At 34.9% G+C, this 14,366-nt stretch overlaps 1 protein-coding gene across 1 annotated transcript in view; it reads left to right on the top strand.

The window, feature by feature from the left end:
- The window catches only part of tnrc6ba (trinucleotide repeat containing adaptor 6Ba), a 104,778-nt gene that overhangs the window by 25,928 nt on the left and 64,484 nt on the right, over positions 1 to 14,366 (top strand).

The raw sequence follows: 14,366 nt of genomic DNA on the forward strand, positions 1-14,366 counted from the left end.
TTGAGAGGTATCTTATTTATACTTGTATAGGTAACCTATAATCTGTTGCATTTAAAGTAGGGATGAGACATTTATTTTTTCAACAGGTTTTTTTTTTTTTTTTTAGGTCAGGCAACCATTTAATACATCATGATGGGGGGCGTCTGCAATTATTTTTACCTCCCAGGACAGTTCTGTTTTGCTGCATCAGCAGTATTTGGCAGTAGAGCACAGTCCCTCCCTCAGTTTTTAATTCCTTGCTGCGAAGTGCGCTACCATAATGTGTTACATTCTTTTATTGTGGTTGATTTTAAAATTGTATTAAATCACATTTACTATATAATGTAAGGAGCTATAATTTTTCAGTGCTCAGTTATATAAATAGTGTTTCTACTTTTCATAGAATCACATATTCCACCTGTGCCTCATAGTGTGTAATTAGTATGTCAGGACTCATTTGCAGGACAACTGAATCACACTTCACAGAAGATCACATTGATAGGGTAGTCTTTCTTGAGGGGCGGGGGGAATTGGAAGTTATAAAGACATAGATTATTTGTGTGATTCTGTTTATTCAAAACCTTTAAGTGTGTTAGTGATATGTTTGTATGTTGATTTTCTGAACAGTTTTTTGTAGTTTACTACATTGCTGTTCTTGTCTTTGAATGTGTAAAGCTTGTTTTAATATTTCTAAGTACAGTGGAACCTCTAGATACGAGTTTAATTCGTTCCAGCACTGAGCTTGTATAGCGAATTTCTCGTATCTAGAACAAACTTCCCCATTGAAAATAATGGAAATCCAGATAATCCGTTCCGCACCCCAAAAATATTAACATAAAAATCAATTTTCCTAACAAATAACACTGATAAATAATATATACTGTAGTCTACCTTTAATAAACAACACTGGTAAATAATATAACTGATTATTAAAAGAATCAAAACCGGTGTCCAAAGTGCAGTAGAGTATTCAATAAATCTTTAAATAAATAATCCTTAAAACAGTTGTGAAGTGGAGGTTTAAAATACACAAGAATAACAATCCTTTAACACGAGGTTAAAACGTCAACGGGAAGCAGTCTTTAAAAAACAGATGACAATCCCCGGTGCTTCTTCTCTGTTAGCGTCAGCGTCTCACCTGCTTCTCCCATGCGGGCTCTGCAACAGGCGAGACACTCTTAATGCAGCTGATCTTCTCTACACCGCCCTGCTTCAGCTGTTTGGCTCGCCTGTTCAGCTCACTGTTCAGCTACACGCGAGTCTGCACTCGCTCGCTCTCCCGCACCGACTTCCTACTGCTGCTGCTTCCTGCCTCCTCCTGCAACCTCCGTTCTCTCTCCTCTCTCTTTTCTTTTACTTCTTCTCCCCCTTAACCGGCTCGCGCTTCTCTATATATGCGGGGAGGACATGGCAGCTGCAGCCCATCAGCCACAGGAACAATCATGGATGTGGGCAGTTTCCCACCTGTGCACTTAGGTGAGAAACGCAGATCGCCCTGCGGCTCGCTACTGCTACCACGCCCCCTCGCTAAGCCGCGACCTATACCCACAGCCTGGCTCGTTACGTGAGCCAATGCTCATATTTAGATCTGAATTTTTCGCTCATACTTTCCTCATATCTTGAATTTCTCGTATACAGAGGTGATCGTATCTCGAGGTTCCACTGTATATAGTTTACAAAAGATTGTAATGCTTGTTACAAATGTTTCTAAATGATAATTGAATGTTTCATATTTTAATTTTTTATACTTTGTACATACTACCTTAGTAACAGTATTTTCATCAGTGTTTTTTTAAAAAAAAAAAAAAAAAAACTTTGCATTTAACTATCTTTACATTTTATTATTTGCAGAGCTTTACTCTTGCCTTTTACAGAAGTTTGAACTAGTTGAAGTATTTATTCTTGTAATGGCTAAAATTTCTTTGTTTCCATCAATGTAAAAATGTGAATGTATAAAGATTTGCAATTTTATTTTTTTGAGTTACATTATATACTGTATTGAAAATGGTATCAAATTTCAATACAGTAGTATCTTATGAAAGTTTAACATTTTGGTATCATGACAACCCTACTTGGGACTGTATTTTTTTAATATTAAGTTTTCATTATATTGGAAAGTATTAACTTCTTTCATATATCCACATCAGGTAAATCCTGGTTATGTAAAAGTATGCTGCTAATCATTTGTGTAATCCCATCATTAAAATGCCGCCTTAATAATTTTGTGAAACTTGTTCCTTGATGAGCTTGATACCAATTCCATGGCTTGCAGTAAGGGAGCTTTCCTCATTTCAAGTCAAGCAGAAGATTGTTTAACTCACATAGCACCATGTTTAACCAGCACACCTTGTGGAAACTGTACACAGTGTAGCTAGTGTAAACGTTAACATCATACAAAGTTATTGTCTGTTTTTACCTGCATTATTATCAATCTTTAATATTATTTTTTGTATCAGTATGCTGCTGCTGGAGTATGTGAATTTCCCCTTGGGATTAATAAAGTATCTATCTATCTCTATCTCAATCTATCTATCTCTATCAATAAAATAAAATTGTTTGAGTGAAGTGAACACAGGTAGCTATTCTATTGTGATTTACTTTATTGTTGGGCGAAATTGCAGCAAAATTCACTCCTCTTAAAATACCTGTCATTTTTATGTCTCATGTACTTGGATTCCAAGATCACGTGCATTATTCGTAGTGTTTGGTTGAAGCTTTTCCTGCAGTTTAGAAATAGTGTGTCAAGAGGAGTGTAGTGTTTTAGTCTGCTTCCTGTGCTGACTTTCTCTGTTTTTGCCCATTGCCTCCAATGCATTATTTGACAATTGTATGTGGAATCCAATAATTGAAAACCAAATGATTCAAAAATTCAGACGGCATACATCATATATGACTGAAAGCTAATTTAGGTATGCTCCAATCGATCGGTCGCTGATCTGAATGGACTGATTTACATCAAAAGACTCAGTGATCTGTAATTTGGCTGATCACAAAAAAATCTATCTTTTCTGCACCTGCTCTTCTAATATTAGCAGTAATTTAGTTGTATGTTCCTTTACTAATGATGTATTATGGTAGTTGAGCCAGATGTGTGTGGGTGTGTGTTTTTTATTTATTTAGTTTTTCCCTCCAGCAAAATTTCTGTAGCATCAACAGAGAGCGAGGGATGATTGGAGTAGCCTTTGCATTAAAGAAAGTTGAGTAATACAGTGAGAAAAAAGAATTGGAGAAGTCGTCTTGCGCAATTAGACAAATGGCAGGGAAAGCTACATTAATGAATTCAGACCTTTTTATTTTGTTTTTTTAATTAAAATGGACACTTTCAGCTTGGACAGCAAGCTTCTTTTAAATGCAGCAGCTTACATTTTTAATTGGAAAATGAAAAGATGAAAACAATTTTGAAATTGCCACTTAGTAAGCAATAGGCGTGTTAGCTTAACAGCAAGTGCGTCTTTTACTTATAAATCTATTGTGCTTGTAAGTCTTCTTGATGAGCAACTTGTGAACATTTGCACTTAAAATAAACACGCACCTATATAAATATAGTAAATGTGTACTTTAACAGTTAAAAAAAAACAAACAAAAAAAACTGTAGTGCAATTATTTAAATTAAAACCTGTAAGTACAAGTATATTTACATTTAAGCAGTGTTTAATTGCCAATATCAATTGACTGTGAGTGGGGGAAAAATATTTATACACTAGCTGATTACACAGTGGCTTCGCTCACTGAGTGCAAGGGAAAAAAGTAAAATGTAGTATTTATCAAAATAAGTTTAATTGCCAATTTTATTTTTCAACAAATAAAGAGCACTTACAATAACATAGAAATTAATATAAACAACATTATTAACATTATCATATGAGAATATGAAGTAATATATAAGAAGCACATTGCATATAAATATAAATTATTAAACCATAAAATCTTCTATAATACACTATTGTGGCTGTTCGTTTGTCTGTCCAGGATTTTAAATCACCTGTAGCTTGCAAACCGTTTCACCTATTGACTTGAAATTTGGTACACATATACTACATGACGTCTACTATCCGCTTTCGGGGTGATGATTTTATTACTCTTTTTATCTTTATTTTATTTTATTGTAGAATCAACTCTCGGCAGCGTGCAGCAGGGCGGCGGATGCATATGGGCACCATTCTCATTCCCTACCACATTCGCTAATCATTCTTGAGGCAGATTGAAGACTTAAGTGCCAGATTAAGTGAAAGGTTAAAGTAAATGTACTAAGTAATTGCAACACAAATACTAACAATCAGTTTTAACGCGAAAAGATGCTGACGAAAGAGAAGCAGCGGGCCGCTAGGGTGGTGTAAAGAAGAGCTGCTCAGGAAGCAGCAGGCACATCAACCTCTGAGCAAACGAATGCTAAACGTACAGAGAAAGAGGGTGAATACTATGAAAGCTCAAGTCAAGTGTATTCACAGCACGATGCAGTGCGCCGTTACTGGTATTCTGATAAAAATTTGAACAACATGTAAGAAGCGTATAAATTATTAAACAGTAAAACATTAACATTTAAGAAGTAAAGATACATTGAGTACTACTGCAGTGCTTTCGGGTATACATTTTTTGTTTGCCCATTACGTGCATAAAAGTAAATTTTTTGGTGTACCTACCCGAGAACACACGACATATAACTGACCGTGGGAGAAGCATGGATTTTAAACACGCGTTGAGTTCATCTGCTGGTGTCCCTCGTGAAATAACTGGTAATGTTTGACAAATCTCCTGCGAGTAAAATGACAGTACTTCCCATTATTTTGGTAGGATCTCTGAGATCTTGCATTGTTCGGTTCAAGGCTTCATAAGCTCTTTTATGTGCCATGATGCACTCATCCCAAACTATTATCTTTGAATGTTGCAAGACTTTTTTGCCTTTCCAGAGCCCTTGCGTATGTTGCAAATTGGATTTTAATCGTGAGCGGGTTTAATGGTAATTGCAATGCCGAATGTGCTGTATGGCCTCCATCTAATAATGTAGAAGCGATTCCCGATGATGCTACAGCCAGAGCTATGTCACCATTCGCTCTCTTAGCAATCAGGTTTATTAAGAATGTTTTTCCTGTTCCCCTGTGGTCATACGTAATTTCTGTTTCAAACACTCATACGTAATTTCCGTTTCAAACATGAAAAGAATTTTATATATATAGATGCACTTTTTTGTTAGAGAATTGGTGAAAACTACTTTTTTTAATTAAGCCTTGTTTTAAATTAAACAATATAACCGCTTGTAATTATGAGAAGCCTTTTCTTCAATGCCATATGTGTTGTGTATACATATTTGTATATGTATTAGATAAAGTATGAATTTTAAGATTTTATTTATTTTGATATTTTTCTGGTCGTTTGAACAATGAGTCGAAATTTTGTTAAAAAAAAATGAACAGTTAACTCATGTCGTTTTTTTAGTTTAATTATAAAAATACACTTTAGTATAGTTCATAAGGCTTCTATGCATTTTGTTATGCTGGCGCTTAGTGTAAAAAGTAAAAAAAAATAGAAAACTCATATCTGAATCGGCCGATCAAGTAACATGAAGCTGGTGATTGGTATTGGCCTTAATAATCCTGATTGGAGCATCCCTGTCTAAGATTGGATTGGTTTGTTTGTGTTTTTTGATACAAGAATTCTATCAAAAGTAGTACCACTACTTTGTTTTTTTTTTCATGTGGCTAATAGTTGGGTAAATTAGATTTTAGCAACATTCTCTTAATAGCAGTTTGTTCAGGCTTTTTATGAAGCCTATGTTTTTTCTCACTATAAGAAACATAAATCTCGGTTCATCTGCTTATAAATGAGATTTCCCCTCTCCACCCAGTTTGTTTTCTAATTATGTAGGTTATATGTACTTAAATAATACATACTCATACTACTATATGATGTTCTGTTAGAATGCTTGCATATGGTGCAACTGACCTGTTTTTTTCTGGAACATAATTCTAGGAACATGACTTGTGTTTAGTTTGGGATGTTTTATTATTATGTTTACTATTTATTGGAACTGTTAAGTTGACCTAGGTTTTTTGCTCAGTTGTAGGTGGTAGTGAGTGACCTACTTCTATGTCATGCTCATAAGGAGCTTTCTGTACTTGGAACGTTCTTAAACAAACCTACATCCGGTTGTTTCTGAGCAGATGTGTTGAGCAGCCAGGTGATTTGTACATACATTACTTTGGCAGCATATTTTAGGAAGTGGTTTTCTGTGATCACTTGAGTCTTCACAGAAGCTTTTGTTTGTGTTTTTTTCACTCCTCTCTGTGCATGAGACACTGGCTTTTTCTTTTGATCTAATTTTAATCTTTTGCTGCACTTTGTTTTATTTGCAATTAACAGATATAGGTTGTTTTATACCAAATATGCTTAATGGAAGAATTTTATTTTGTTTAGGCATTACATTTCTGTGACCAGAAATTCTCTAGAAATTACGACAAGTGAGGCCGAACACCATTATTATAAAATCTCATAGATGGAGCCTTTATTGTACTTTTTGCAGTGAGCATGACAAAAATCGGACAGGAAACACTCGTAATGCTCTCTCCTTTAATAATCCGAAGCCTGCTATAAACTGGTTATAGTAACTTCTAAGCATTTAGCTCATTCTTTTGTGACTCTTCTCAGAAGTTCTTTGTAAGTGAATTCCTGCAATATGCCATTATTGTTACCCATACTCCTCCCAATTCTGCTTATGTTATAGTGACATTTAAAGTTTCCTGTGTGCACTGTTTGTAATATTTCAGACTATAGGTAAATACAAGACTGAAAGCTTACAAAATTGCGCGTCAGACTACTTTGTAGAAATGTTTTATTTGAGCTGATGTTGCTGGGTATATATAGATGATGATGCATCTTTAAACATGCTTAATCAGATTCTGGGCTGTGGGATATGTTGATAATCTCATGTTGATATGTTGATTATTTCAGAAACCAGGTTCACTGCAAGTGCAAAGTGATGTAATCAAAGTGAAAGTGCAGCCATACACGCTGGCTCCTACCTGTATGTAGTACATGTATGGAACCCAGACATAATTGATTTTGATTATGTAGATGCAGTCATTAATAGATTCTCCCTTTCTCCAGTTATGCTTCATTTTTGCTAATACAGGGTAGAATATAGGAAATATGCATATCTCTCTTTTTGATAAATTGAGACATTTCAAGTCTTTATTGAGCTGACTTCATCTGTAAACCAATTAGACTAAATGTTTCATTGTAACAATCTTTAAGCATGATGGATGTTCACTAATTTTTGTTAAATGTTTCCTTTTATGTTTTACTATGTCTTCCAGTGAACTTCCCTTCATTTTGTTATTATTTGACTAGTGCCAGCTGAAGTCTTTTCCCCACTAATCCAAGATAACAAATTAAGAAAACCCAATATATGCTTCTCTGTATAGCCTTTTTATATGCCAATCCTTTATAGCACGATGTGAGGCTAAGCCAGTATTAGTGTGTGTGTGTGTATATATATATATATATATATATATATATATTTATAGAATTTTTTTTTTTTTTTTAATATAGCGCCACATTATTAATAATATGTGGACTGATTCTAGTTTATTCAGCTTATTGTTGACTATGAACATGTTAGGAAATGGAAACTACTGTAGCATGAAGCATTTCATGGCCATGTCGCCTGTTATAAACTGAGGATAATGCTTTCTGAGCTGTTCTTCATTCCACATTGTTTTATTTAATGGTATGACCGTCCAGCATCTAAACTGTTAGATTATAATCCAAATAATGCATCCGCTTTCATTCTCCAGAACACCGGTGTAGTTACACTACAAAAAAAATCTTTAGTGATGTCCTGCTGTTTTAGTTGTTAGGAAATAAATATTGTTCATTCCTCTGAATGCTTTCGTGAGTTTATATTGACTGAACCTTACTTTTAAAGGACGCCCGAAAAATCACATGTACCAGCTGTTGGGTGGAGAATAGCCTAACAACCCAGACCAGATATCGCAGAGGTAGAAGAGTCACATGAGGCACATGCAAGTCTCTGATAAAGTCAGTGATGTGTTGGTTAGCTGACTGTCTTCTAAGGGTGGAACCAACAAAAGTCAATTTTCGGTTAAGCTGTATTATTTCCATCAAGGATGAGGTTTCTGTGTGTGTGTGTGTGTGTGTTTTGGTTAGTTTCTAATCTTAATTTTAATGAGGTTTTTCTTATGTTGCTTCTGGTTCCATCATAAGTATTTGTAAATTGTGTTCTTTCCTTGGGATTTATTTCCGTTCACCAATATTTTAAATTGAAGTTTTGATTTTTGGACTTTGGATATTGTAAAACCTGTAATTACTAAGTTTTAATAAAACTTAAAGATCTAATTAATTTTAAGTTTTTCTTTATTCATTGCCATAGCGATAACACCAGTAGTAATTTGAAAGTTGAAAATAATCATCTTTATTCTGAGAATGTTCTGCACTACAGTAAAAAATATTTACCACTGTATTACACACATATTCTGATTTTACTTTTGTGGTGTGTACACGTCTTTGCCATTAGGGTCAAAGTTTCTTTACAGGTTTCTCAGAAGTCGTCTTAAAAATGTCCAAGAAACTATTAGTTTTAAGCCTACAAATGAAGTTTTGATGTGCCATTAGCCAACATTTTCAGTCATCATCTATTTAATGCACAAGTTCATTTTTGCAGTGCTCTATAAAGAACTTCTTAGAAGAGTATCAGTTTATGTTGACACTTTTTTTCTTTTAAAATACTTAAGCATTAATATATTCCTGTAACTCATTGATATTTTTGCAAGAACCATTTTGGATGAAATATTCTTAAAGGATCCATACACACTGTATATCTAAAACTAAAGTAGGTTTTTGTTTTATTATTTGGCTATACTTGTATAGTGTGCATTGTCTTTTTTTGCACGGCAGAACTAACTAATTACAATTCAGAAACCTTTTCTTAGTTTTATTGCATTATTTGAAATCAGCTGGGAACGGGAACATGTGGAAGAGTTCAGTGCATGCTACAAACCAAATAAGGCAGAGGCGCTCCACAACAAAGACTGTTTTCTCTCCCCATTAAGCAGTCAGTCTGAATAGTTGAAAGAAGTTTGGGCATTTGTTGTTCATTTTGTGCATAACCAAAAGTGGTGACAGACAATACAATTATGCTTCTCTTAAAGGTGTTTGTGAGATATGCAAGTAAGAATTTAATTGTAATTTGTACACTTGGCTGGGCTTCTACTAATATTTATTGTGACAACCTCTTTCAAGACATAACTCTTAAGTTTATACTCTACAGATGTTTCAGTCTAGCATGAAGATGGGAGCAGTAGAACTAGAAATCAGTGCAGCTGTAAAAGCAGAAAATGCTTTTTCAGAAGCCTTAGTTGCTGTTAACAGAAGCTGCTTTTTTCTGAAGCATTTGCCTTTGTAGTAAGGAGCTGTGTGCTGCACCGCCCAACCCTTCTCTGCTAACCAGGCAAGGTTCTTTGTCCTTTGGTTTACTTTATATGTGGAAAGAATTCTGTGTGTGAATTTTGCAATCTCATTGCAATTAACAATTTAGGAAGTGCATCTTTAGGCTATCTACCCATCATAAAGCTCACTAGAAATCTTTCATTGGTAGCAATATATTGTGCACTTAATGCTGGAATGCAGCAGCAATACCTAATCCTAATAAAGACTTCAGTTTTTCATGTTTTACCAAAGCCATAGCCAGCCATGGGTTAAGAGCTTTTATCACATGAACATGCTCCTGCTATTGCAGATGATCATCAACATTTTGGCTTTTACCTTAAATTATAAAAATTTAGTTCTACCTTTTAAGGCAGTTTAAACAGTAAATTACTTTCGAAAAGACAGTTTCCTATTTTTTACAAGTGATATTCCTACATACCTTGTATTCTGTATTAATGGAAAGAGTTTTGCATTAGTTCCAAAATATATTTTTATTGTGTTTTAGTTTAAATGTTCAGAATTAATATGAAGGGTTCTAAGTTAAAGGTATGTCCTCACGCATGCGAACTTGTAATGTAAAATAATGCTTATACATTTAAGTTGCATTGCCTATTTTGATATACATTCATATAAAATAGTGACAAACATGGAAACTGCCATATGTTCAAAAAGAGTATTTATCACATCTCACTTTCCTTCAGAGACTTGGCTTTGTATAAGAAAATGTTTGAAATTAAAAGACTACATATCATGGAAACACGATAGCACAAAACAGCTAATTAATATTACATCATTCAGGTTCAAGAGAAAACTTTGTCAGTATTCTTGAAGGTAAAGGTTTCAAAAAAATCTGCATTTCTTGAAGACCAAAAATATTCCTCTGAAAAGTGATGGTTCCACTTTTCCATCAACAGAAGCATAGGGTTACTCCTGCAGAAAAAAAGATGACAAATAGAAATAAAGGATTTTTGTTTTTAAATTAAATGCATAGAGATAGTTGCACATATGATTCTGCAGTTATTTTCTACATTAGGAAGTAATAAAATTCCCTGAGAGCCAAGATGACGTGCTTGCCCCTAATTTAATGCTTTGAAAATAACTTTTTGAATATGAATGGGAGGCATAGTCAGTATGGCCTTTGGAAGAGAGCTGCTTGTTAGACTGTTTTATGTTCCCTTCTAAGTTTTAAATAGGCAGTGGTTTATTTTATTTTTATAGGCGGAGTGGTGGCTCTGAGGCTAGGGATCTGCACTGGCAATTGGAAGGTTGCCGGTTTAAATCCCGTAAATGCCAATAGAGACTCTCCTCTTTTGGGCCCTTGATCAAGGCCCTTAACCTGCAATTGCCGAGCGCTTTGAGTAGTGAGAAAAGCGCTGTATAAATGCAAAGACTTATTATTATTTTGATCTTGATTACACAACCATTGGCCAGTATCTAATTTGGGCTATACAGCAGTGGCGTGAAGCAAACACTGAAAAACCATTAAAATGGCATTGCTTGAAGATAACAGGATTGTTTGTTCAAGCAACCTTATATGAGAGAACAGATTAAAGAAGATCAGATTTGCAAAAATGGTACTGTGACTGCTACTTATGTCTAATAATGAGCACAGTTCACTTTGTTTCAGATGTGTTGGTAAAAGCAACCATTTCTCAACATAATATGATTTAAAAAATGCATATGGATGCCTAATTGTGGACAGCCCATTTGGAGAAGGAAATGGATAATAATCATGTTAATCACATTGGGTGCTCTGTTTTTATGGGCTCTTTTCTGAAAATTGAAGACAAATATTGGGAAAGGAACATCTTGCAGTATATGCTACCCAAAAGTGACAGGCAATTGGGAAGTAGGCATGCATGTATTTTGACAATTAGATGATGGGAAACTACTTTCTCAAACTGCAAACACTTTTTTTTTTTTTTTTTTTTTTTAATATATATATTATATATGTTGTCCACAAAAGAAAACACCTTCTGCTTGGATACAGTCAATGTAGATGGGATTCTTCTCTTGGGTAATAATATACCTGTTAAACAGTGCTGTTACACACATGGAAACAGGGAGCTTGTTTTTGTTCTGTATTCTTCATCAGACCTACTCAACACATTTTCATTAACTAGAGAACTAAAACTAAATGTTGATGGTTAATAATACCAGTGCCCTGATTGATCAGTATTTACATTTTTATTTTTCACTCAATGTGTTTTTGTCCCCCTGTTATAAATGGTGGATTTATTTATTTTCGGAAGATTGAGTTTAGGGCTATGCAATGTCTTAAATGTTCATATCACCATTGCAAAAATCACCAATGTGTGATACCAACCCCTCTTTGTAGTTTGGGGTTGTTCGAGAAACGCTAGTGGATTACAAGTAATTAGCTGATCTACCCATGTAACATCTACATGGGGTGGTGGGGGAATGGTGTGTGAGTTTGGGGTGCAGGAGTTTTGTCTTGTTGATCATGATGCCCTATTGGCATAAAGCTCTCAACTTAGGGCACTTGAAGCCTGCGAGCAACAAAATGGTGCAGTGCTACGCGTTTACCTGCACTCATTCAAATTTTGTGTGTGACACACTGATCAGGCTGCATTTCCAAACCTACAGCACATTCCTGCTAAAGTAGCGTAGCACAGGAATCTTGGACGCCTCCTGCTGTGAATGCAAATTTGAGTGCCCAACACCTTTCTTCTGAGACATGCAAAATTTAAAAAAGAAAAAAAAGTGGTGGCTGTAGATTTGATTACTACTGTATTCCCTACTGGTAAATGCAGTGACTGTTTTAAGCAGCATGTTGTCCAATTGGTATCAGATTTGCAGTTCTATAGCACATAACATAATTATCACACTTGAAGCATTGCATGTTTGGTTCTGTTTCTTAAATGGAAACCACCTGTGAATAGTGGTCAGAAGAAAATTAATCCAGACATTTGTTTATAGCCTATATGTAGGTGCAGAACCAGTTGTTTACTGAATGCGTATAAAATAACCTTAGGATATGTGGGATAACATTTGTTAATAATTAACTGCTGCTCAGTTAACTCGAGTTTAAACTTGGTTGTCTTATATGGTTAATTTAAATTTGTGTTGGAAAGCTTTATTGGCTTACTGCATTGCAACACCTGATATACTTGCTTTGAGATATGTTGTTCAGTTTAATAGACAGGCAGAATTTAACCTCACTGTCAGATTGTTTTACTTCCAGATGCAGTTACTTGTATGTAGATGTACATAATTGATATTATAGCAAAAACAAACCTTTTCAATATCTTAAGTAGGAATGAGCATCATTAGGATTTTATCAATACCAATATCAGTACTGCGTCTCGATACCGATACTTATTGATTCTTTTATTGATACCACTCTCCATAATATGGTGAGATAATGTGTCTCTTGAAGAGGGGTGGTAACTGGGCATAAGGGATGTCGTCATCTCCCTACAGCTGAAGAAATGTTTTTTTACAACTGAGAACTAATTTTGTTCATTTTTGCATTGCTTATGTACCACCCCATAGCTTTTACTGATGGAGCTGATCCAAGTTTAGTTTTTTTTTTTTTCTTTCAAATGATAAATCTTAACATGACCTTGTTATACACAGCACTATATTTTAATGAACGAACCTATGTTAATAATCTAGTGAACTATTAAATCTTAAGATTATAATCTTCTGAACTCATACTATAATAAAAAAAACTAATATGTTAATCAGTTAACTCAATAATTTACTTAACATTACCATGAATTGCACCCCTTGTTACTAAACCACATTTAATAATACTTCAGCCACATGCTAAATCCCTGCCTTCTTTTCCCCTTTATGGCTACGCCAATTATCAAAAACACACAAGAACTCAATTGTTTAGTTTAATTGCATGAACTTGTATTTTCATATACAGTATAGGTCCCATACAAAATCATAAATTCAGTAGGTTTAAGACCAGAAAGCAATTTGTTTACTCCACAGTTCTTTCTCTGAAAGCATAAAGAAAAAAATAAGTAAAATGCTCTTATTATACTTAAGCCAGCAAAAGAAGAAAGTCATGTAAATGCTACCACACGTAAACTTTGCCGGCCTGGTACTTGCTTGAGATTGCAGCTTTACTTGGTGACTGACTTCCCAGCGGAAGCAAGCAGACATTCCTATATGTAGTGGAAAGTGTCAAGTTGGCTGTGATAGTTGGTCAGCTGCAACAACATCCAACAGTGAAGATGAACTCCAATGCCCGCTTATGTCTGCTTTGTTCAGCCTTTCACGGATGGCTCCCCGGTGCTCAGCAGTTTGGCATTCTCAACAAAATACGTCTAATCACCAGCACGTCCACGTTTTCTCTCCCGACAGTTAAGTCTGTGCTGGAATCAGCTGTTTGTTTTAAGGTTACCAAATTTCTTATGGTAAAAGTTTTACATATAGTTATTTTGTCGACAACTTTACCGAGACCCACGCCATTACTCCCCGATTACCTTTTTTTTTTTTTTCCTCTCTCCTCTGAGCTATTCCCTCATTAGCTACCGTCCAGACCTATAAAATAAATTAGCATAAGTACAAGAGTTTTACTTTAAATTCAAAGTATTCTAAATATAATTACATAACAATTTAACAATCTGCATAATAAAATAAACAGTTTGAATCCAATTTTAATTATATCATTAACATTGCTATTATCACCTTGTAACTCAAGGTTTAAAGGGCAACAGTTATGGTTATAAATTAACTTATCCTTTGTTGTCAGGACAGCTCACTTCAAGCTTAAGGTAACTTGCATAGCAGTTAGCGATTTGTGCTATGCTATGCATGCCTAAACCAACTCGACTCCACTTGGGTGAAGGGCTGTAATTCATTCACAATAAACTTCGCCTCAGCCCTGTTACATTCTGCTGTTTTTTCCTTCATTGTTTTTCCTCGTCGAGCTATGTAGAATGGGATGAGTGTCTGAATTCTGGTAT

The sequence above is a fragment of the Erpetoichthys calabaricus genome, chromosome 12, assembly GCF_900747795.2.
Source record: "Erpetoichthys calabaricus chromosome 12, fErpCal1.3, whole genome shotgun sequence".
Taxonomy (NCBI): domain Eukaryota; kingdom Metazoa; phylum Chordata; class Cladistia; order Polypteriformes; family Polypteridae; genus Erpetoichthys; species Erpetoichthys calabaricus.